The 21,625-nt window shown below is 43.4% G+C and overlaps 2 long non-coding RNA genes across 2 annotated transcripts; both read right to left on the bottom strand.

Moving 5' to 3' along the window:
* Positions 1–7,142: 7,142 nt before the first annotated feature.
* Positions 7,143–13,711, bottom strand: LOC134471942 (uncharacterized). Its single transcript, XR_010041702.1, has 2 exons — positions 13,581–13,711; positions 7,143–9,885 (listed from the first exon to the last, which is right to left on the bottom strand). It is a non-coding gene; the product is annotated as an uncharacterized LOC134471942 (long non-coding RNA).
* Positions 13,712–14,865: 1,154 nt separating this feature from the next.
* Positions 14,866–18,866, bottom strand: LOC134471940 (uncharacterized). Its single transcript, XR_010041698.1, has 2 exons — positions 18,552–18,866; positions 14,866–15,819 (listed from the first exon to the last, which is right to left on the bottom strand). It is a non-coding gene; the product is annotated as an uncharacterized LOC134471940 (long non-coding RNA).
* Positions 18,867–21,625: the final 2,759 nt, after the last annotated feature.

Here is a 21,625-nt window from a genome sequence, read left to right as displayed (position 1 = left end):
ACGAGTAGGTTAATTACTTTTATTTGGAGTTGCACCAATTTTTGGGCTCCTAAGACCAATGGATTACTACTATCGTATAAAAGTTGAGAAAGCCATATTTTTAAATATGGGATAAGGAATTAGCAGTTCCAATTGTCTTCCTCTAGGGGTAAATAAGAAGGGTCTATCTTCTATTGTTAGATTCACAATCTAATGTTTTTGTTAAAGTATAATTACAGTATAGGTTTCCCAGAATGATTTTGGGATTTAGGCTGAGAAGAATTAGTGGGAGAATGTAGAGGACAATTAGGGAATTTTCTCGGTTGAATGATGGAGTTATGTCGGTGATGTGATATGGTAATTTTCCTCGTTGTGTTATAATAAATATATACAGTGTATATAAAGCTATGATGAGTATATTTAGGCCGGTGAGAATAATGGTTAAGTTAGATCAGGAGAATGTTGAGAGAATAATATATAATTCTCCAACCAGATTAATTTTTGGTGGAAGGGCTAGGTTCATTAAACTTGATAATAATCATCAAACTAATATTAGAGGAAGGGCTGTTTGAAGTCCTCGGGCTAGGATTATGGTTTGACTATGGATTCGTTCATAGTGGAGTTTTCTAAGCAGAATAAAAGGGAGGATGTTAGGCCATGGGCAACTATTAGAGCGGTTGCACCTATGAAGCTAAGTGGGGTTTGAATTATGATTGCTATGATTACTAGTGCTATATGACTGACAATGAGGGATTTTAGATCTGTTTGGTGCAAACATATTGAGCTGGTTATGATTATACCTCATAGGGATAAGAGGATAAAGGGATAGGCTATAAAGTTTGTTAATGGGTCTAAAAGTTGAAGGATTCGTATTATACTATAGCCCCCAAGTTTCAGTAAGATGGCTGCTAGTACTATTGAGCCTGCGATTGGTGCTTCAGCGTGAGCTTTGGGTATTCATAGGTGAAGCCGGTACAGTGGTATTTTTACTATGAATGCTATGATGCAGGCTAGTCATATAATATTGGCGGATCAGGTTGTTAGGGGGATCATGCTGGTATAGTCAAATAGGAGGAAGTTTATAGTCCCTAGTAGGTTTTGTAAGTTACTAAGGCAAGTACTAAGGGAAGAGACCCGATTAGTGTATAAAATAGGAAATATAGACCTGTTTTCATGCGCTCTGCTTGATTTCCTCATCAGGTAATGATGATTAAGGTAGGAATTAGGGTTGTTTCAAATAAAATATAAAATATCATTATCTCTGTAGCAGAGAAAGTTATGATTAAGGAAATTTGAAGGAGAACTATAAGGGTTATATACATGTTTTTGCATGTCTCTGTTTCATTGTTTATGTGGTGTTGACTGGCAATAATTATTAGCAGCAGGAGTCATGTCATTAGGATGAGGAGCAAGGAGGAAAGTGAGTGGGATGAAAAGTTTGTAGAATAATTTTGCCCAATGGTGTCAAGTTTGTTAATAGTTGTTAGGGTAATTAATGCAATTAGTAGGCTGTGCAATGTTGTGTTAATCCATATTATTGGTTTATTGGATAATCAGATTGTTGGAATAAGTATAATTGTGGGTGTAATAATTTTGAGCATTGTAGTAGATTTAAGTTTTGTACATAATCAATCCCATAGGTGTTGGAGATTATAACCAATAATGCTAGGCCTACAACTGCCTCACAGGCAGCAAACACTAATATGATAAATGGAATTGTGAAAGATAGTATGTAGTGGGAGTTGAGTATGACAAGAGAGCTGAAGATAAATGTTGAGAGTATCATGCCTTCTAGGCATAATAATGTTGATACTATGTGGGATCGGTAAAGTATTGTCCCTAAGAATGAGATGGCAAAGGCTATAATTTAATTGAAGTGGATTGATGACATCTTGGTAATTATGTGTTAAGTGTAATCTAATGAGTCGAAATCATTTGTTTTTGGATTAAACTAATTACCATATTCAGTTTATTATAGACCTTTTTGAGTTCATTCATAAGCTAGGCCTAGTGTTAAGATTAAAATTAGTATAAGTGCAATTAATAGCATGAGGTTAAGATTGTTGATTTGAGATACTCATGGAAGTGGGAGTAATAAAGCAATTTCTAGGTCGAATAGCAAAAAGGTAATGGCGATAAGGAAGAATTTCATTGGGAATGGTAGGCGTGCAGATTCTGTGGGGTCAAACCCACATTCGTATGGACTAGTTTTTTCTGTATAAGTGTTTATTTGAGGTAGTCAGAATGCAATTGTGATTAATAGAAGGGTTAAGAAGCAGTTGGTTAGTAGAGAAATTATAGTGTTAATTACATTCTCCCAGGTGTGTCTGGGGCCTGCTGATTGGAAGTCGGTAATACTGTTCATACTAAGAAAGTATGAGCCTCATCAGTAAATGGAGACATAGAGGAACAGTCATACTACATCTACGAAGTGTCAATATCAAGCAGCTGCTTCAAAGCCAAAATGGTGTTTGGGTGTAAAGTGGTAGAATAGTTGAGGGAAAAGGCATACTAAAAGGAATGTTGACCCAATAATTACGGGTAGGCCGTGAAACCCTGTTGCAACAAAAAAGGTTGAGCCATAAATTACATCAGAAATAGAAAACAAGGCTTCATAGTACTCTGAGGCTTGTAGTAGGGTAAAATAAATGCCTAGGGCAATTGTAATAGCCAAGACTTGAATTATTTGTTTTCCATTCCCTTCTATTAGGCTGTGGTGGGATCAGGTAATTGATACACTGGATGCTAGGAGAACTGATGTATTTAAAAGAGGAACTTCTATAGGGTTTAATGGGTTGATACCTGTGGGTGGTCAGAATCCTCCTAGTTCTGGGGTTGGGGCTAGGCTAGAGTGATAAAATGCTCAGAAAAAGCCCGAGAAGAAAAATACTTCAGAGATAATAAATAAGACCATTCCATATCTCAATACTTTTTGTACAGCTGTTATATGATATCCTTGATATGCCCCTTCACTCCTACGAAGTCACTCCTATGATGTCTCGTCATCATTGATATATAGTGAGGGCATAGCTAAAAAACTTAACATTAATAGCGTTTTTGAATTAAAATGAAATCATATGATTATACCTGAAGTCAGTAAAAGGGCAGATAAAGCCCCCTGTGAGAGGTCATGGGCTGAGATTTACTATATGGTAAGCGTGTGTTTGGTGGGTCATTAAGAGTTATCATGTAGGTAAAGACTTACTAGTAGCGTAAATACATAGGCTTGAATTATTGCCACAGCAATTTCTAGTATTGTCAATAAGAATAAGGTGATGAATGTAATTAGAGCTGTAGGGGTGCTGATAGTAGTTAAGGCTAGTGTAGCCCCTCCAATTAAATGTATAAGCAGGTGTCCAGCAGTAATGTTTGTGGTTAGATGGACTGCTAGGGCGATTGGTTGAATAAATAAGCTAATTGTTTCCATCAAGACCAGTGTTGGGATCAGTGGTCCAGGAGTTTCTTGTGGAAGAAAATGAGCAAGGGATGATTTTGTTTTATGTCGGAAGCCTAGAATTACTGTTGCTTCTCATAGTGGAATAGCCATACCTAAGTTTATTGACAGTTGAGTGGTAGGGGTAAAGGAGTGTGGTAGGAGGCCTAAAAGATTGGTGGACCCATAAATAAAATGAGGGAGATTAGTATTAATGATCAGGTACGTCCTTTAATATTATGTATTGTTATCATTCGTTTTAGGATAAGTTTAACTACCCACTGTTGAACGGCAATAAGGCGGTTATTAATTAAATGAGTGGGGGAGGGAAATAAAATAATTGGAAATATAACAATAAGAGTTATGATGGGCAATCCTATTAACGTAGGTGTGATGAAAGAGGCAAATAGATTTTCATTCATTTGTTTTCTCAAGGTGAATTATGTTTTGTGATTTTTAAGGTGGTTGTTTTAGGTTCTATGTAGAACAAGTGAGATGAAATTTTTAATTGAAATAACATGAATAGGGAGATAATTATTAATATGATGACTGTGAATCATTTGGACGCATCTAGCTGTGGCATTTCATTATGGAGGAAATACTCCTCTGATCTTTAACTTAAAAGGTTAACGCTGCAAATAGCTTCATAATGTTATAATATTGAAGATGATCAGTTTTTGAATTCTTTTAATGGTACTATCTTGAGAGCGATAGGCATAAAGCTGTGGTTTGAACCACAGATCTCTGAACATTGTCCATAACATAACCCTGGACGTGATGATATTAAGGTAGCTTGGTTTAGGTGCCCTGGAATCACATCCATTTTTAGGCCTAGAGATGGGACTGTCCATGAGTGAAGAACATCTTCTGATGAAATTAGTATACGGACTGATGTCTCTATAGGTAGAACAACTGGATTGTCTACTTCAAGTAGTCGAAGTTCCCCAGGCTTAAGGTCTGTTGTAGGTACTATGTAAGAATTGAAATTAAGCCCTTCATAGTCTGTGTATTCATAGCTTCAATATCATTGATGACCTGTTGTTTTTACAGTAAGTGATGGGCTGTTAATCTCATCTATTATGTACAAGATTCGAAGAGTGGGAAGAGCAATTAAAATGAGGTTAATGGCTGGTAAAATAGTTCAGATTGTCTCGATTTCTTGAGCATCCATGGTGCTTGTATGGGTGAGTTTTGTAGTTAATATAATTGTGATGAGATACAAGACTAATGTGCTGATTAGGAAGACAGTCATTAATGTGTGATCATGAAAGTATAGTAGCTCTTCTATAATAGGGGAAGAAGCATCTTGGAAACCTAATTCATAAGGATAAGCCATAAAGATATATAGGGGTTTAACCAATAATTTAACTTTGACAAAGTTATGTAATGTTTTTACTAATATCTTTTTCTGGTGAAGAGAGTCATAGGGGTTATGAGGTTGGCTTGAGACCAACTTTAGGGGGTTCAATTCATTCCTCTCTTGTTCCTAAGACTTGATATATGTAGGTTCCTCAAATGTATGATATGGAGGAGGGCAGCCATGAAGTCACTCAAGGTTAACTGGTGTTAATTCAATGTCTATAACTTCTCATTTTGATGCAAAGGCTTCTCAAATTATAAAGACTATCACTATTACGGCTGTAAGAGAAATAAAAGAACCTATTGATGATACAGTATTCCATAATGTATATGCATCTGGATAGTCAGAGTATCAGCGAGATATACCAGAGAGTCCTAGAAAATGTTGAGGAAAAAAGGTCAGATTAACCCCTACAAATATTACGAATTTTTGCTCATGTATTGTTTAATGTATAACCAGAGAATAATGGGAATCAATGAGCAAAACAACCCATAATTGTGAACACAGCTCCTATGGACGATACGTAGTGGAAATGGGCAACTATGTAGTAGGTGTCATGTAAGACAATGTCTAGTGAGGAGTTGGCTAATACAACACCTGTTAATCCCCCAACAGTAAATAGAAAAATGAACTCTAGCACCCACAGCATTGTAGGGGATCATTTAATATTACCCCCGTGTAGTGTTGCTAATCAGCTAAATAGATTCCCATAGGAATCGCAATAATTAGAGTAGCAGATGTAAAATATGCTCGTGTGTCTATGTCTATTCCAACAGTAAACATGTGATGAGCTCAAACAATAAACCCTAAGAATCCAATAGATATTATAGCTCACACCATTCCTATGTAACCAAACGGCTCTTTTTTACCTGAGTAGTATGTAACAATATGTGAGATCATTCCGAAACCTGGAAAGATAAGGATATAAACTTCAGGATGCCGGAAGAATCAGGATAAGTGTTGATATAGGATGGGGGTCCCCTCCTCCAGCTGGATCGAAGAAAGTTGTGTTTAAATTTCGATCTGTGAGTAATATAATAATGCATGCAGCTAGCACAGGTAGGGATAGGAGGAGGAGAACAGCAGTAATTAAAACTGATCAAACAAATAATGGAGTCTGATATTGTGTCATTGCAGGGGGTTTTATGTTAATAATAGTTGTAATAAAATTGATTGCCCCCAGGATTGAAGAGACACCTGCTAAGTGAAGTGAAAAAATGGTTAAATCTACGGAAGCCCCAGCATGTGCTATGTTTCCTGCTAAAGGAGGGTAGACGGTTCACCCTGTTCCAGCCCTGGCCTCAACTATTGAGGACAAGAGTAAAAGTAAAAATGATGGAGGAAGAAGTCAAAAGCTTATATTGTTTATTCAAGGGAAGGCTATGTCAGGGGCACCAATTATTAAGGGAACTAATCAGTTTCCGAAGCCTCTGATTATAATTTGTGTAACCATAAAGAAAATTACTACGAAAGCGTGGGCGGTGATGATTACATTATAGATCTGATCGTCCCCCAGCAGTGTCCCAGGTTGGCCTAGCTCTGCTCGGATTAGCAGACTCAGGGCGGTTCCTACTATCCCTGCTCAAGCACCAAAGAGAAGGTACAGTGTGCTGATGTCTTTGTGATTAGTAGAGAATAATCAACGATTAACTAACATAAGTACAAGCAGGTAAGATGGCCCAGTAAGCATTAAACTGTAAATCTAAGCACAGAGGTTGAACCCTCTTATCAATCAGCCCCGAGGTGATAATTCATATTGAATTGCAAATTCAAAGGAGCAATTGACCTTTCTTTTTTTTTCAAGGGCAGGAGTTGTAGGTTGAAGCCAGGTGACTAGGATATTTAGCTGTTAACTAAAGTTTCATGGGGTTGGAACCCACCAATCTAGTGAAGGCTTAGCTTAATTAAAGTGCCTGATTTGCCTTCAGTTGATGCAAGATGGAAGCTTGCAGTCTTTAGACAGGGGATAAATAATATTTAATATTTACTTAGAGCTTTGAAGGCTCTTAGTCTGCTTACTCTAATCCTCTAGTACAGAATACTGGTTATTGATATGAGTGAAAGGAGAAAGGCGAAAATAATTAAGATTGTGGGGAGTAGTGAATTGTGTTTTGTGTATTGGTAATGTCATTTTATTTTTGTATTGTTTTTTGAAGGAAATAGGGTTAGTGATGTTGAGTAGACTAGTCGTATATAGAAGTATAGGTTGAGTAGGGATATGATGGTCATTGCGGTGGGAAGAATGATGTCGCTATTTTTTACTATTTCTTGAATGATTAATCATTTAGGGGTGAACCTAGTTAAGGGTGGAAGATCTCCTAGTGATAGGGTAAGATCACCATTGCAAAGAAGGCCCCAAGGAGCCAGCTCTCATGAAAAATCAAGGGGTTTTATTGTCCGTGCATGCGAGGGACCCTCTGACCACACTCCGGTGGGGAGAGGGGAGTGAAAGAGTGTCCGGGTAGGGAAGTGCAGAGTATATAAAGCCAAAAGCCGCAAAGCAAGCATCGGTTACAGAAGCAGATGGCAGTGGTTAATAGGGGTTGTATCATTTGCTTACTGGTGGGTGAGCTATCTGCTGCAGGTGGCTTGATGTTTTTGAAAACTCATATCCTGTCTGGCAGGGTGGATAGTTCACGGTGCTCTTATTTTTGGGGATGTTGGACCACAACTTCCCTATCAGGCCAGAACATCTAGTTGTTCTGACCGTGTGACAAGGCAAGAGGGGTTTCCTGAATGTTTTTACTCTTCATTCCCCCCTTTTTTTGTGAGGATCTCTAATCCTAGAGATTATTAGTAGGTATTGGGTCATATTGGTATCTCAAGACCATCATCTTTACCTGGGAGACCTGTGATCGCACCAGATGTGTGATCTTGTTTAGAACGCAAGGGCCAAAGGTAAAGAGTAGGAGCAAAGCAGCTAAAGGGCCTAAGAGGGGAATAACATAAGGAGCTAGCCCTTGCCATAGGGAAGGGAAGGATGTCTCCAAAGAGTATTCTTTTTCTCTAGTTTTGATATTTTCTCTGACTTTGGGCATGGCGTCTTTTACTATGCCTGAATGCTCAACGTAAAAACAGTACTCTTCTTTTAGAGCGGCACATAGGCCACCCTCCTTTAGGAGGAGTAGGTCTAGTCCCCTCCTGTTTTGTAGGACCACCTCAGATAAGGAGGTTAAAAAGGTTTGCAAGGCTGTTATAGAAGCCTCTATTTGTTTTAAGTCTTCATTTATTGAGGCTCGCAACTGATGGAAGTGTTGTTGCCCCTTAATCAATGCAGCAGTTCCTGTTCCTACCCCTGCTGTAACCCCCATCCCCAAAAGTACAGCTAGGGTCACAGTCATTGGGTCTCGTTTAGTTCTTTGGCCAGGCAGTGGGTCCAGAAGGGGCCAGGTCTATATGAGATATGGGGAAAAATCTTTACCATCACACAAAGATCATGATTGGAGTCAAAGGCGTCAGCAGCTATGCAGGATGTGAATCCCGACTTGCATGCCCAGTTTCCGGGGCTGGGATAAGATATTGGTTTGGACTAAAGGAAGAACGTGAAGTCTTACAAACTCTCTGAATTTTAGTTGGCGGTTTGAGGGTTTTCCGAGACATGTCCCACTTCCTGAAACCTCTAAAAGGTTAATAGAGTAGTTTTTTCCCCAGGAGCATTTGCTTTGGTCTGTTGTTCTTATAAAGGCCTCATTAACTGCAATTCCCTCATAGTATGGGGACATGGAACTTAAGCATAGCCAACATGATCGTGTGAGGTTAGGCTGGGTATGATTTAAGGCAATATATGCTCCTTGGACCAGCTTGAGTAAGTTATCACCTAGAGAGGGGCGATGGGGTTTCATAGTAACCGGGAGAGGGGAAGGGCTCTGAGGGGTAAGGGGTGATTTTGGCCTTTGTTTTTGGGTTTTAAGTGTAACAATGGTGCTATCTTTGAGTGTAGTTTCTACCTTTGGGAGTGTCCTGTCTCCCTGAGGGGAAGGCCTAGGTGTAGGTAGGATGATGGGTTCACCCAGGTCAGTTTCTGATGGTAGGGTCCAGACGGGACCTTTAGATATGAAGAGGACATTACCTGGGTCAGTACCTGATAAATAGGCCTGGATGCCCCAAGCCTGCATCTGGCCCCAGTGGGGGTCATTGGGGGCTAAAACTGTTATAATTAGAGTATCAAGCTTTCCTCTTTTTCCAAGCCCTCTGAATGGACAAGTGATGGTCTATCAAGGGGGGCATCCATCCAGAGGCCAGGGTTACACAATCCCAGTAGGGGCACCAGAACTCAGAGGGGGACCTACAATAGGTAGGAGTTCCCTCGAGGGGGCAGAGATATACATGGAAATCACCCTCGCAGCTAGTGTCAGGGATTGCCGAGCACAGACTTATTTCAAAAGTGGGCTTTCCTGTTTCCATTGAGCTAATAGCTTGGTCCCAGAGTAATTTTTGTCATGGCTCTGGTAGACCCTCCATGTCAGCGATGCATGTGGGTTGCCATTGCATGGGGGGAATAGCAGGATCACAGCAATGGCAACGGAGCTGAGCAGGGCAAGTATCTGGGGCATCATGAGAGGTTCTATTCAAGAAGCCTAATTTCCACTGGCACCACCAGGCAGTTTAGGTAAGAGAACAGGGTTACTATGCCAAAGAATAGGGAGAGGAGACTAATTTTTGCAAGATGGCCTAGGTCTGAGGGAAATGTGACCCACAATCCTATGGCCAGCACAAGGGTAACAGAGACAATGATGACAGCGAAGCCATCTGGGTAACAGAGTAACATGAGGGTATCTTGGCTCCTTAGACAGGTGTTGTCCTTCGAAATCGAATTTTGAGGGAGTTACCAGTTCGTTCTAAGGTCCAGTTGTTATCCTGAGGCGGGGAGGCAGGCTTCAGGTGCGACGCATGTATCCAGGGAGCGATGCCATCGACCTTAACCGCGGTGGGGGCAGTCAGCAGCACTTGATAAGGTCCTTTCCAGCGAGGCTGCAGGGTTTCAACTTGGTGGCGGCGGACCAGCACGAAGTTACCCACTTGATAAGGGTGAGGGGTTGGCGAGTTGATGGGGGCGTAGGCCGTGGACAGTTGCCTCCAAAGGATCTTTTGTATTCGCTCGAGAGCGATGAGCCTGTCAGACAGAAAAGTGGGTAATACAGCAGAGCTATCATCTGAAGGGGAGAGGTCTCAGATGGGAGGAGGGGTGCCAAAAAGAATTTCAAAAGGAGTTAGGTTAGGGGGTTTGGCCGACAGAGTGTTTTGAGCACGGAAAAGGGCATAAGGCAGGAGCGTTGTCCAATCTTGTAAGCCAGTCTCATGGACTAATTTAATTAGGGTCTCTTTGATGGTTCTGTTCATTCTTTCTACCTGTCCTGAACTTTGGGGTCTATAAGCACAATGTAATTTCCAATCAATCCCCAATACGTTGGCCAACCCCTGACTCACCTTAAGCCACAAACGCCGGCCCATTATCAGACCAGATTATCTTTGGCATTCCGAAGCGGGGAAAGATTTCTCCCATCAATTTTTTGGTGACAGTGGCAGCAGTCTCCTTCTTGGTAGAGTATGCCTCAGTCCAGCCAGAGAAAGTATCAACAAAAACCAGCAGATATCTATATTCATATCGGGCAGGTTTAATTTCAGTGAAATCTACTTCCCAATATTGTCCGGGCCTTGTGCCTCTTAATCTCTTCCCCAGGGCTAGCTTGGTAGGATGTGCATTAGTCAGCTGGCATGCCTTACAGTTGGCCATAGTTTGAGTGGCAGCTGCACGGATAGAAGAGGGCGTCTCTGGAAAATTCTGGTGTTGAGCCAGTTGGCATAATTTTTTAATCCCTAGATGGGTGAGCTGATGTGCTCGTTGAAGATAGATGGTCAAATCAGAGACTTCAGGCCCTTTTGGAGGCTGGGGTCCCTTGTCTATTTGAGCCTCCTCTTTAGGGGGGACATCAGTATCAAGTGCTAGCATCTGGGGGCTGTCTATGGCTGAAGACCTTGCTGCCACGTCTGCCAAATTGTTTCCCTTGGTGACAAGGTCAGTCCCTTTTTGATGGCTGTTACAATGTATTATAGCCACTTTTTGTGGTAGCATGACTGCAACCAGCAATTGGAGAATCTCCTGTTTGTGTTTTATTTCTTTTCCTGCAGAGGTTAAGAGTCCCCTCTGTCTGTATATGGCCCCATGGATGTGTTCAGTGGCAAAAGCATACCAGCTATCAGTGTAGATGTTTGCTCGTTTTCCTTCGGCGAGCTCCAGGGCCTTGGTGAGGGCAATTAATTCAGCCCTTTGAGCTGAGGAGCCCTCCTTTAGTCCGGTTGTCCAGATCACATTGGAGTGGTCGGTCACCGCGGCCCCCGCATACTGTTTACCTCGCATCAGAAAGCTGCTCCCATCAGTGAAATAGGTTACCTCTGCATCGGGCAATGGCTGATCTGTTAAGTCGGGCCGTATTCCTGTTTCCTCTGCCAGGATGTCCTGGCAGGTGTGTAGAACTAGCTCCGAAGTCTCTTCTGGCAGCAGGGTTGCTGGGTTAAGGACCGTCGGGGGTCCAAAGGTTATCCTGTCTTTGTTGAGCAGGAGGCTTTGGTAGTGGGCGATGCGGGCGTTGGAAAGCCACCTGTCAGGTGGCTGGCAGATGACGCTCTCCAAGGTGTGAGGGGCAATGATGGTCAGTTTTTGACCTAGAGTCAGTTTGTCTGCATCACTAGTGAGCAAGGCTGCTGCTGCAATAGCTTTAAGGCATGGGGGCCATCCATTTGCCACTGGATCTAGCCTCTTTGAGAGGTAGGCCATGGGCCTTTTCCATGGTCCACAGATCTAGGTTAATACCCCTCTGGCAATCCATTTTTCTCTTCAATGAAGAGAATGAATGGCTTGCCTATATTGGGAAGCGCTAAGGCTGGGGCTGACAGGAGTGCTGGCTTGATGGCATCGAAAGCTTGTTGGTGGCTTTCCTCCCAGACAAAAGATGAGCCCCCTTTGAGTAGTAGGTATAAGGGGGCTGCTAGGGATGCAAATCCTGGGATCCACAGCCGGCAAAACCCCGCAGTTCCCAAAAATTCTCGTAATTGTCTCTGGCTTTTTGGTGGGGGAATCTGGGTTACAGTCTGTTTTCGTGCCTCAGTGAGCCACCTCTTACCCCCCTTTAGAGTATAGCCTAGAAAAACCACCTCCCTTTTGCAGATTTGGGCCTTTTTGGCTGATACTGTATATCCCAATATGGCCAACTCACGTAAGAGAGCTTGAGTCCCCTTAACACACTTAGATTCTGTGTCGGCTGCTAGCAGCAGGTCATCTACATATTGAAGAAGAGTGAAGTCTGCATGCTGAGCCCAGAAAGCCACCACATCCTTGTGGAGGGCCTCATCAAAGATGGTAGGGCTGTTTTTGAACCCCTGAGGGAGGCGTGTCCAAGTCATTTGCCCAGTAGCCCCTGTGTCTGGGTCAGTCCATTCGAACACGAAGAGGGGCTGGCTATCCTTGTGTAGGGGCAAACAGAAGAAAGCGTCTTTTAAATCAAGGACAGTGTACCAGGTTTTGGATGGACTCAGGCCACTAAGCAAGTTATAAGGATTTGACACTGTGGGGTGGATGTCTTCCACCCTACTGTTAACTTCTCTCAGATCTTGTACCGGCTGATAAGCAATGGAGTGTTCCATGCGGATTGGCAGGGGGTCAATACTTTTAGATCTAACAGTCTCTGTATATGCTTTTTTTATCCCTTGATGGGCCTCCTTACTGATGGGGTATTGTTTGACTCGGACGGGCGTGGCAGTGGCTTTTAAAGTGACCACTACAGGGGGCTGTTGGTTTGCTAGCCTGAGTCCGGCCGTTTCAGCCCAAGAATCTCTAAAATCAGTTAGCCAGGCTGGAGGAATGGATTGGAGCTTCGATTCCTCATAGAGCCGGTATTCATCTTCTAATTTTAAGGACAAGATTGTGACCATAGGCTGTCCAACCCTCTGATCATGGAAGGCCACCTGTGGCCCTTGAGGCTCAAAGGAGATTGTTGCCCCCAATTTGGTCAGCAAATCTCTTCCTAATAGGGGAGTGGGGCATTCGGGGATCACCAGAAAGGAGTGCTTTATGTTTCCCTTTCCTAGGTCAACGGTGCGCTCAGTAGTCCATGGGCGGTATTGACTCCCATTTGCCCCTTGAACTAGTGACTTTTGGATGTGAGTGACCCTGTAGGTCCTGTAAAGGAACCTGTAGGTCCGAGTAAACAGCTCCTGTATTGACCTCAAAGTCAACAGGAGTCCCCTCCACCTTAAAAGTTACCCTGAGCTCGGGGAGGGAGTTTGAGCTCCATCTCCCCTAGTCATCATCTCCCAGAGCAAGTATGGGAGCTTGCTGGAAAGTCCGTTTTTCTTTTTCCTCTTTTTCCTTTTTCCTTTTGAGTTTGAGGCAATCCTTAATCAGGTGCCCTTTTTCCTTACAGTAGGCACATTGGTCCGGGTCTAATGGGGGCCGGCGAGGCTTGCCCTTTCCTGAGTCTACTGGCTTGCCTATCGCTGTGGCCAACATCTTTACTAACTCCTTGTTTCGTTTCCTATCTCTAGCCTTTCTTCTTCTTCCTCAGTTTCTCGTTTATAGTAAACTTTCTCAGCCTCCTTAACCAAATCTCTTAGGGTTAAATCCTGAAGCCCATCTAGCCTCTGAAGCTTGCACCTGATATCAGGGGCCAATTGACCAATGAAGGCTATTGCCATTGATCCTTGGTGGCCCTCGGCGTGAGGGTCGAAAAGAGTATAACAGTGGTAAGCTTTCATTAACCGTTCTAAAAACACTGAGGGAGCTTCAGTGGGTCCCTGAGTAACTTCTCTTACCTTGGCCAAATTGGTAGGGCACCTCGCAGCCGCCTGGAGACCCGCCATTAGAGTCTGGCGATAGATGGACAAATGCTGCCTACTGTCAGGAGTGTTTGGGTTCCAGTTGGGGCGCTTTAAGGGGAACACATCATCAATTTGGTCTGGACGTTGAGTGGGTCTTCCGTCGTCCCCAGGAACGTTCTTTCGGGCCTCAAGGAGGATTCGGTCCCTCTCCTCTGTGGTGAAGAGGATACCTAAGAGTTGTTGGCAGTCATCCCAGGTGGGTTGGTGAGAGAACATAAGGGAATCCACGAGTCCTGTAAGCTTTAGTTGGGTCCTCCAAAAAAGAAGGATTGTTATTTTTCCAGTTATACAGGTCAGAGGAACAAAAGGGCCAATACTGGAGGGTGGACATCTCTCCTTCCTCCATGCCATCATAATCATGGGGCCGCAGGGTCGCAATGGGAGGGTGGGAACACCCTCACGGTGAAGAGCATGCCTGCTGCGAGTTCCCTGAGAGGGGCCTGTGGGTTCAGGTGGGAGAGGTAGGGGGCTCACAGCAGAAGCGGTGGACTCGGAGGAAGGGGGACTAGTTTGAGGTGACTGCTGTGTGGAGTCAGGGAGTGGATGGTGAGGGATAAGGAGGTGGGGGACATGAGGGGCAAGGAGGATCCAAATCAAGGAGAAGGAGATCTGGTTGGGAATCAGGCAGGACAGATGGAGCTGACGGGGCTTTAGCCAGGAGGAGTTTGGGGGAAGAAAGTGAAGGGGGGAGAAAAGGTTTAACCCAAGATGGAGGGTCCTCCAAAAGATCTTGCCATACCAGAATGTAGGGAATCTGATCAGGATGTCCCTGATGTCCTAGCCTGAAGATAATATTCTTAACTGCAAAAATTACTGGGAGATGAAAGGTCCCTTCCGGGGGCTAGCCTACCTGGAAGGTTGGCCACTCCGATGAGCAGAAAGTCTGCCATTTACTTTTCTAACCAAGAGTGAGAGGTTATGAGCGCACTCTCTCACTTCAGACCAATGGTCTAGAGTGAGAGAAAGGGGGTTTGAGACATTCTGTCCCATGACAAAAGAGACGAGGACAAAAACTGAGACAACAGAGAACACCAATAAGACAAAACATACCACACGTTCTGGCCGGCCACACTCACACGAAATCGGTGAATCCACCGCCAACGAGGGGGGAAGATGATCCGGCCTGCAGATCAACAAGTTCAGAACTCCTGGAGGGGAAACGGGGATTAAATAAAAGACATAGGGGAGACAAAAGAGAGACGAAAGCAAGACGAAATAATCCAATCAAGCTTCCGGTTTATTCAGAAAATGATCACACCTTTTATAGGCTAAGGGCGGGAGCTGGGACAGGAAGAGGTTAAACAGATGAATACAACAGGGTCACCATCACATCCGGATACGTGACGTAAGCAGGAGGGGATTATGGTTAATGTAGGCAGACGCAGCGCCCATAGGAGAGAGAGAGACATCGAGGCAGCAATGCCTGTCACTCGGCTCCCTACATCTCCTCCCTTTTTATATTATTTAATTAAGAGTATGGCAGGCCCTGTGAGGACAGTGTCTGTCTTAGGTCAAGGACCTTATTGCATGAACCCAACCAGGCCTTACCCGTCATGGGCTTGCAGAACAGCAGTTGGTCCTGTGCCTGTCTTAGGTGGCTGTTGGAATTAACATGCATGTCCTAGTTGCCCGTCTCTGACTGCCTGTCCATTGCTCCAGGGCAGTTAGGCCACATCATCATATGGGCCACTTGTGGGAATTCCTTCCCGGTAGGTTTGTTGATCTGCCATCTCCAGCTGAGATAGTGTACCTGAATGGGCTTTGCCATAAATGCGTCTATCCAGTTATTAATGAACATCATAATCCTCTGAAAAATACAAGACTCACAGAAATGAGAAACAATAGGTCAGCTAGGGGACCCAAAAGGGGCATTAGGTAAGGGAAAAACTCCCCCCCCCAAATCAAGGAGAAGGGGTTGGCAGCCATTTGTTGGTGTCTCTGTATGAAGTCATTCTCTTGTGTCTTGGAGCATGCCTTGCATAACACTGGATGCAGTCTATTTGGCTGGTGTATGTTCCTCCAGACCGAGAAGAGCCTCTTCCGCAGTCATGGGGTTCTGTGCATGGCTGTCAGTAGTTGTAGTCTGTTTGGCAGGGGTTGAAAATTCACCATGGGTGTGGTGTGGCTCAAGAAGGCTGACTAAGCAGCATAAGGCTCCAGGGAGATGTGTCACCTGTAAGAGAACACAGGGGATTGTGCCTCAGGAAATAACATTATTCCTGGGCATTACATGGGGTCTTTGAAGAACTGTCTACTTGCTTTACGAGGCGTTCAGGTAGCCATCTAGCTTCTCTATCTTGTTGAGAGTAAACACACACTGAACCTCGTTCCCAGATAAGGACTGGATCAGGGCCATTCCACACATTGGTTAGTGGGTCTCTCCATAAAACAGATGCAAACCGTGTTTGAGTCTGAGTATGCCAAAACCGAGATGCTGCGGAGCAGCCTGAAGCATCCAGGGTCAGAAAATTTAAAATAAAAAGAGCATGTGAAAGGACATTTCTAGGGGACCCCTGGGTGGGGTACCATGTCTCCCTTTTTATTTTATCTATGGTGAATTTAAGAGAACGATGAGCACGTTCAACAATGCCTTGTCCCTGAGGGTTATAAGGTATACCTGTAGTGTGGAGGATATTAAGGCTCTTGCAAAATTGAGCAAAGAAGGTGCTGGTATAGCCAGGGCCATTATCGGTCTTGAGCTGTTGAGGACATCCCAGAACTGAGAAGGCTGACAGCATATGGGCTATAATGTGTTTAGCAGCTTCTCCAGTCTGGAGAGTGGCAAAAATGAAGCCACTATAAGTGTCAATAATGATATGTACATATTTTAGATTGCCAAACTCATTGAAATGGGTAACATCCATTTGCCATAAGGCGTTAGGAATTAAACCTCTAGGGTTGACTCCTAGGTGTTGAACAGGTAAGTGGATAGCACAAGATGGGCAATTTTTTACAATTTGTCTGGCTTGCTCACGGGTAATTTTGTAGAGAAGGCGGAGGGTGTGAGCATTGAGGTGGTGTAGCTGATGGGCTTGTTGGGCCTCAGACACCTTGGAGTCCTGAGCCATAAAAACCTGTGCTCGTACAGCAACATCAGCCAAATGATTTCCTTGGGCAAGAGGCCCTGGGAGGTTGGAATGAACTCGCAGATGACCAATAAAGAACTTATGACGGTGAAGCCGTATGAAGCATTGTAATTGTTTGAACAGATTTGCAGCTGGGGAAGCATGACATATAGTAGCAACAGTCTCTAATAATGGAACAGACTGAGCAAGGTAAGCACTGTCAGTATACAAATTAAATGGTTGGTTAGAGTAAGCAGCAAAGGCTGCAAGAATAGCTTCTAACTCTGCTAATTGTGCAGAGGAAGTATCTGCCTGGAGGGTAGAAACATTGTCTTGAGATACATAAGCAGCCCTTCCGGAGGACGAGCCATCAGTGAATAACACCAGGGCACCTGGAAGGGGTTGTGAAGCTGTGACTTTAGGGAATATAAATGAGTGACGATTAGCAAAGTCAACTAGCTTATTTGGAGGGTAATGATTGTCAATAGTCTCTGAAAAGGAAGCTAAGGCAATAGGCCACACTTCCATACTCTGAAGTAGCCAATCTATTTGGTCTTTTGTAAAAGGTTGAATGATAATGTCTGGTTCTTTGCCAAAGTAACATTTTCCTTGCTTTCTACCCTGGATTATTAGGTCTGAGACAGCTTGGAAATAAGGCAAAAGTGTTCTTTTTGGAGAGACTGATAAATGGACCCACATGAGGGGAGCTTGTTGCCAGAACACTGCTGTGGGGCAAAGCTTTGTATTAAAAATGAGAAACTGTACAGGCTCATTGTAGTCCATAAAGGAAACAGTTTGTTGAGCAATAGCCTCTTCTACTTTACTAAGTGCTCTCCTGGCATCAGGTGTAAGCTCTCGGGGGGAAGTTGGATCTATGTCTCCCCGAAGCAGCACATAAAGGGGTTGTAAATCATGTTTAGTTAGTTTTAAAAATGGTATGAGCCAATTAATGTCTCCCAATAGTTTTTGGAAGTCATGAAGTGTAAAGGAATAGAGAAAAAGCAATCTTTAAGATCTATGACAATTTTAAAAAATCCCAAAGGAATGGCACTGGGTGAGGGGAGGCCTGGCTGTAGGGGCCCCCTTAAGACCATTGTCTTATTTATCGCCCTAAGGTCTTGTAGTAGCCTCCACTTCCCTGACCTTTTCCGGATAACAAAGATAGGTGTGTTCCAAGGGGAATTACTAGGAACAATGTGGCCTGCATCTAACTGGTTCTGCACCAGCTGCTGTGCGGCTGCAAGCTTTTCAGAGTTAAGGTTGTTTCTAAAGGCTTATATGAATCCCCAATTTGCCATGGAGGCACAGGGAGTGGCAGGCTGCCATCCTGGGACCTGCTGATCATGTCAACAGGTGGAAGTGGTGGCAGATCACCATGTATGAGGATCTCTAATAGGCCACCATTCTCTGCATCTGAGAAATTAGAGGCTTCAGATTTTTCTGAGGGCGGTTTTGAGGTAGATTTAACGGAGTCGCGCAAGGCAGCCTCACCTAGTGTAACTGTCTCCTCAACCTTAGGGTCTGCATGCCTCTGGGCAAGCAGCTCAGAGATTAAATTCCAATATGTAAAGGTGGTCACAGGAACCTTTTCTGGACCGAAAACTCTATAATAATCTTTTAAAGCATCTCTTACTCTATTCCACCTCTTGGTATCTATAGAACCCTCTAGGGGGAACCAAGGGCAAACCTTATGAATAAATTGAAAATACTGTAATAACTTTTGTTTCAACCCTTATCTCTCTTGTCTTTCATGCCTTTATAAGGCCTCCGACAAACACTTCGTGTTCACTCAATACTTGACCCATGTCCGGGAAGGGAAATGGGGTTGCCGTTCACTCACCGTGACTCGGGCAGGACGTCGGGTAGTCATCTGCGCAGGTCTCAGCACTTAATTTAATGTCCTATTGCTTTAAGCTTTAATCCTTGATTCAGTTTACTCATTCCTCGGCCGAGGTCTCTGGTTCAATTTGCTTTCACTTTCAGTTTAAGCCAGCTGTCTCTCGAACGGCTCCCTCGTTAACTTCTCCGTGCCAGGAGCTCCCACGCTGAGCGCCACTTGATCCGGCCTGCAGATCAACAAGTTCAGAACTCCTGGAGGGGAAACGGGGATTAAATAAAAGACATAGGGGAGACAAAAGAGAGACGAAAGCAAGATGAAATAATCCAATCAAGCTTCCGGTTTATTCAGAAAATGATCACACCTTTTATAGGCTAAGGGCGGGAGCTGGGACAGGAAGAGGTTAAACAGATGAATACAACAGGGTCACCATCACATCCGGATACGTGATGTAAGCAGGAGGGGATTATGGTTAATGTAGGCAGACGCAGCGCCCATAGGAGAGAGAGAGACATCGAGGCAGCAATGCCTGTCACTCGGCTCCCTACAGGAAGAGACCCCTCCTAAAAAACTGGGAGTCCATGGGACAAATGGACTCCCAAGAGAATCTTTTTGGAGCATCCCCCAAAGAAACTGCCCTATATTAGGATCGTGAGGTATGGGTCAGAAGCGATCCGGGGCAGTTAAGACAAATGATCGATCACAATAATGAAACTAAAAAGAACGGCCATACTTACCCCGAGAGACACTTCGTGGCCATTGGGGCCTCCCTCGGCGAGGTTGGGGACAGATCTCACTGGGGCCTCCAAACGTAAGATCACCATCGTGAAGAAGGCCCCAAGGAGCCAGCTCTCATGAAAAATCAAGGGGTTTTATTGTCCGTGCATGCGAGGGACCCTCCGACCGCACTCCGGTGGGAAGAGGGGAGTGAGAGAGTGCCCGGGTAGGGAAGTGCAGAGTATATAAAGCCAAAAGCCACAAAGCAAGTGTCAGTTACAGAAGCAGATGGCAGTGGTTAGTAGGGGTCTTGTCGTTTGCTTACTGGTGGGTGAGCTATCTGCTGCAGGTGGCTTATGTTTTTGAAAACTCATATCCTGTCTGGCAGGGTCGATAGTTCATGGTGCTCTTATTTTTGGGGACGTTGGACCACAACTTCCCTATCAGGCCAGAACATCTGGTTGTTCTGACCCTGTGACAAGGCAAGAGGGGTTTCCTGAATGTTTTAACTCTTCAATAGGAGAGTAATTATTATTATTGTGGTTAAGACTGGGGAGATATTTCAAGTGTGGCTTAGGGAGGATGTGGTTATGCTATTGTATATAAGAAATATAGAAAATATGGAGAAAAATATAAAAACATGGAGAAAAAAATATGGAGAAAAATATAAATAATATAATTTATTAGTATGATTGATGGATTATAGATTAAATAGCTGCTATTCATCCTATATGGGCAACTGATGAGTATGCTATGATTTTTTGTAGTTGTGTTTGGTTTAAACCCCCTCACTCCCCTAGTAGAATTAACAGGATGGCTGAAGATAAGATCAGGGGTTTGTTGATCATAGAGAATGATTGGAAGAGGATAGCTAAGGGGGCGATTTTCTGTCAGGTTAATAGAATGAGGCTGGATAATAGGGGAATGCCTTGGAATACCTCAGATACTCAAAAGTGGAAGGGAGCTAATCCTAGTTTCATTATTAAGGAACTAGTGAGTATGAGTGATACTATTTGGTTTTGCTAGTGAACAATAGTTCATTGTCCTGAATATACTATGGTTAGAACAATTGAGAATAATAGGAGTATTGATGCTGATGCTTGAGTGAGGAAATATTTGGCTGCAGCTTCTGTAGATCGGGGGGTGTAGTTAGTTATTATAATGGGGATTATGGCCAGTATACTTATTTCTAGACCGATTCATATGAGTAACCAGTGTGAGCTGAATAGGATAATTAAGGTACCTATAATAAGGGTAGTATAGATAATTGGCTTTGATAGAAGATTGATTAGTACGGGAAGGATATAAACCAACATTTTCAGGGTATGGGCCCGATAGCTTATTTAGCTGACCTTATTGTTAGAATGTAGTGTAGTGGTAGCACAGAGAAATTTGAGTTCTTTAGATTAGGTTCAAGTCCTATGGTTCTAGAAATAAGGGGGTTTAAATCCCTATAATTACTCTATCAAAGTAATTCTTTTGTCAGACATATTCTAGGTCGTTTTTGGTGGAACACCTGATAATAAGATTGGAAGAGAGATATATCATATACACAGGGCTAGTGTCAAAGGCAGAAAATTTTTTCATAATAGGTGCATGAGCTGGTCATATTGGAATCGAGGATAGGAAGCTCGAACTCAAAAATAGGACTGTGAGGGCAAGGGTTTTTAGTATAAAGTTCATTGTAAAGATTTCAAGAGAATTGGTTGCCGGTATGGTGTTAAAGAAGATAATAGTTGTTAGGGCATTTATTATAATAATATTTATGTACTCAGCTATAAAAAATAGTGTGAATGGGCTGGTGGCATATTCTACGTTAAATCCTGAGACTAGTTCTGACTCTCCTTCTGTTAGATCAAACAGTGCTCGGTTTGTTTCTGGTAGGGTAAAAACAAATCATATCATTGCCAATGGTCATGTGGAGAAAAAGAGTCAAGTGTTTTTTGGGGTTTGTATAAGATTTGCTAGGGAAAATGAACCATTTGGTAGTAATACAGACAGAAAAATGATTGCTAGGGTTACCTCACATGAGGGGCTGGGCTACTGTGCATAGTTGGAGTTGGATGCTCATCCAGACCATAAGATAGAGTGAACGGCAAGGCTTGATGTCACTAAGATGAATAGTACTCTGAGATTTATATTAATTAAGGGGTAGGGTATTGGGATTGGAATTCATATTGATAGGGCTAGCATGAGAGCTAAGGTTGGTGCTAGAATAAAAAGGAATACTGAGGAGGTGGATGGGCGAAGGGGTTCTTTAATGAATAGTTTTAAGGCGTCTGCATTTGGCTGAAGGATTCCAAAAGGGCCAACAATGTATGGTCCTTTACGAAGCTGTATATACCCAAGAATTTTACGCT

The sequence above is a fragment of the Cavia porcellus genome, unplaced genomic scaffold, assembly GCF_034190915.1.
Source record: "Cavia porcellus strain 051 isolate PalLab524CR breed Dunkin Hartley unplaced genomic scaffold, mCavPor4.1 scaffold_1, whole genome shotgun sequence".
NCBI classification, from domain to species: domain Eukaryota; kingdom Metazoa; phylum Chordata; class Mammalia; order Rodentia; family Caviidae; genus Cavia; species Cavia porcellus.
The sequence above is the reverse complement of the archived record's forward strand: the minus strand, read 5'-3'. Positions and strand labels throughout refer to the sequence as shown.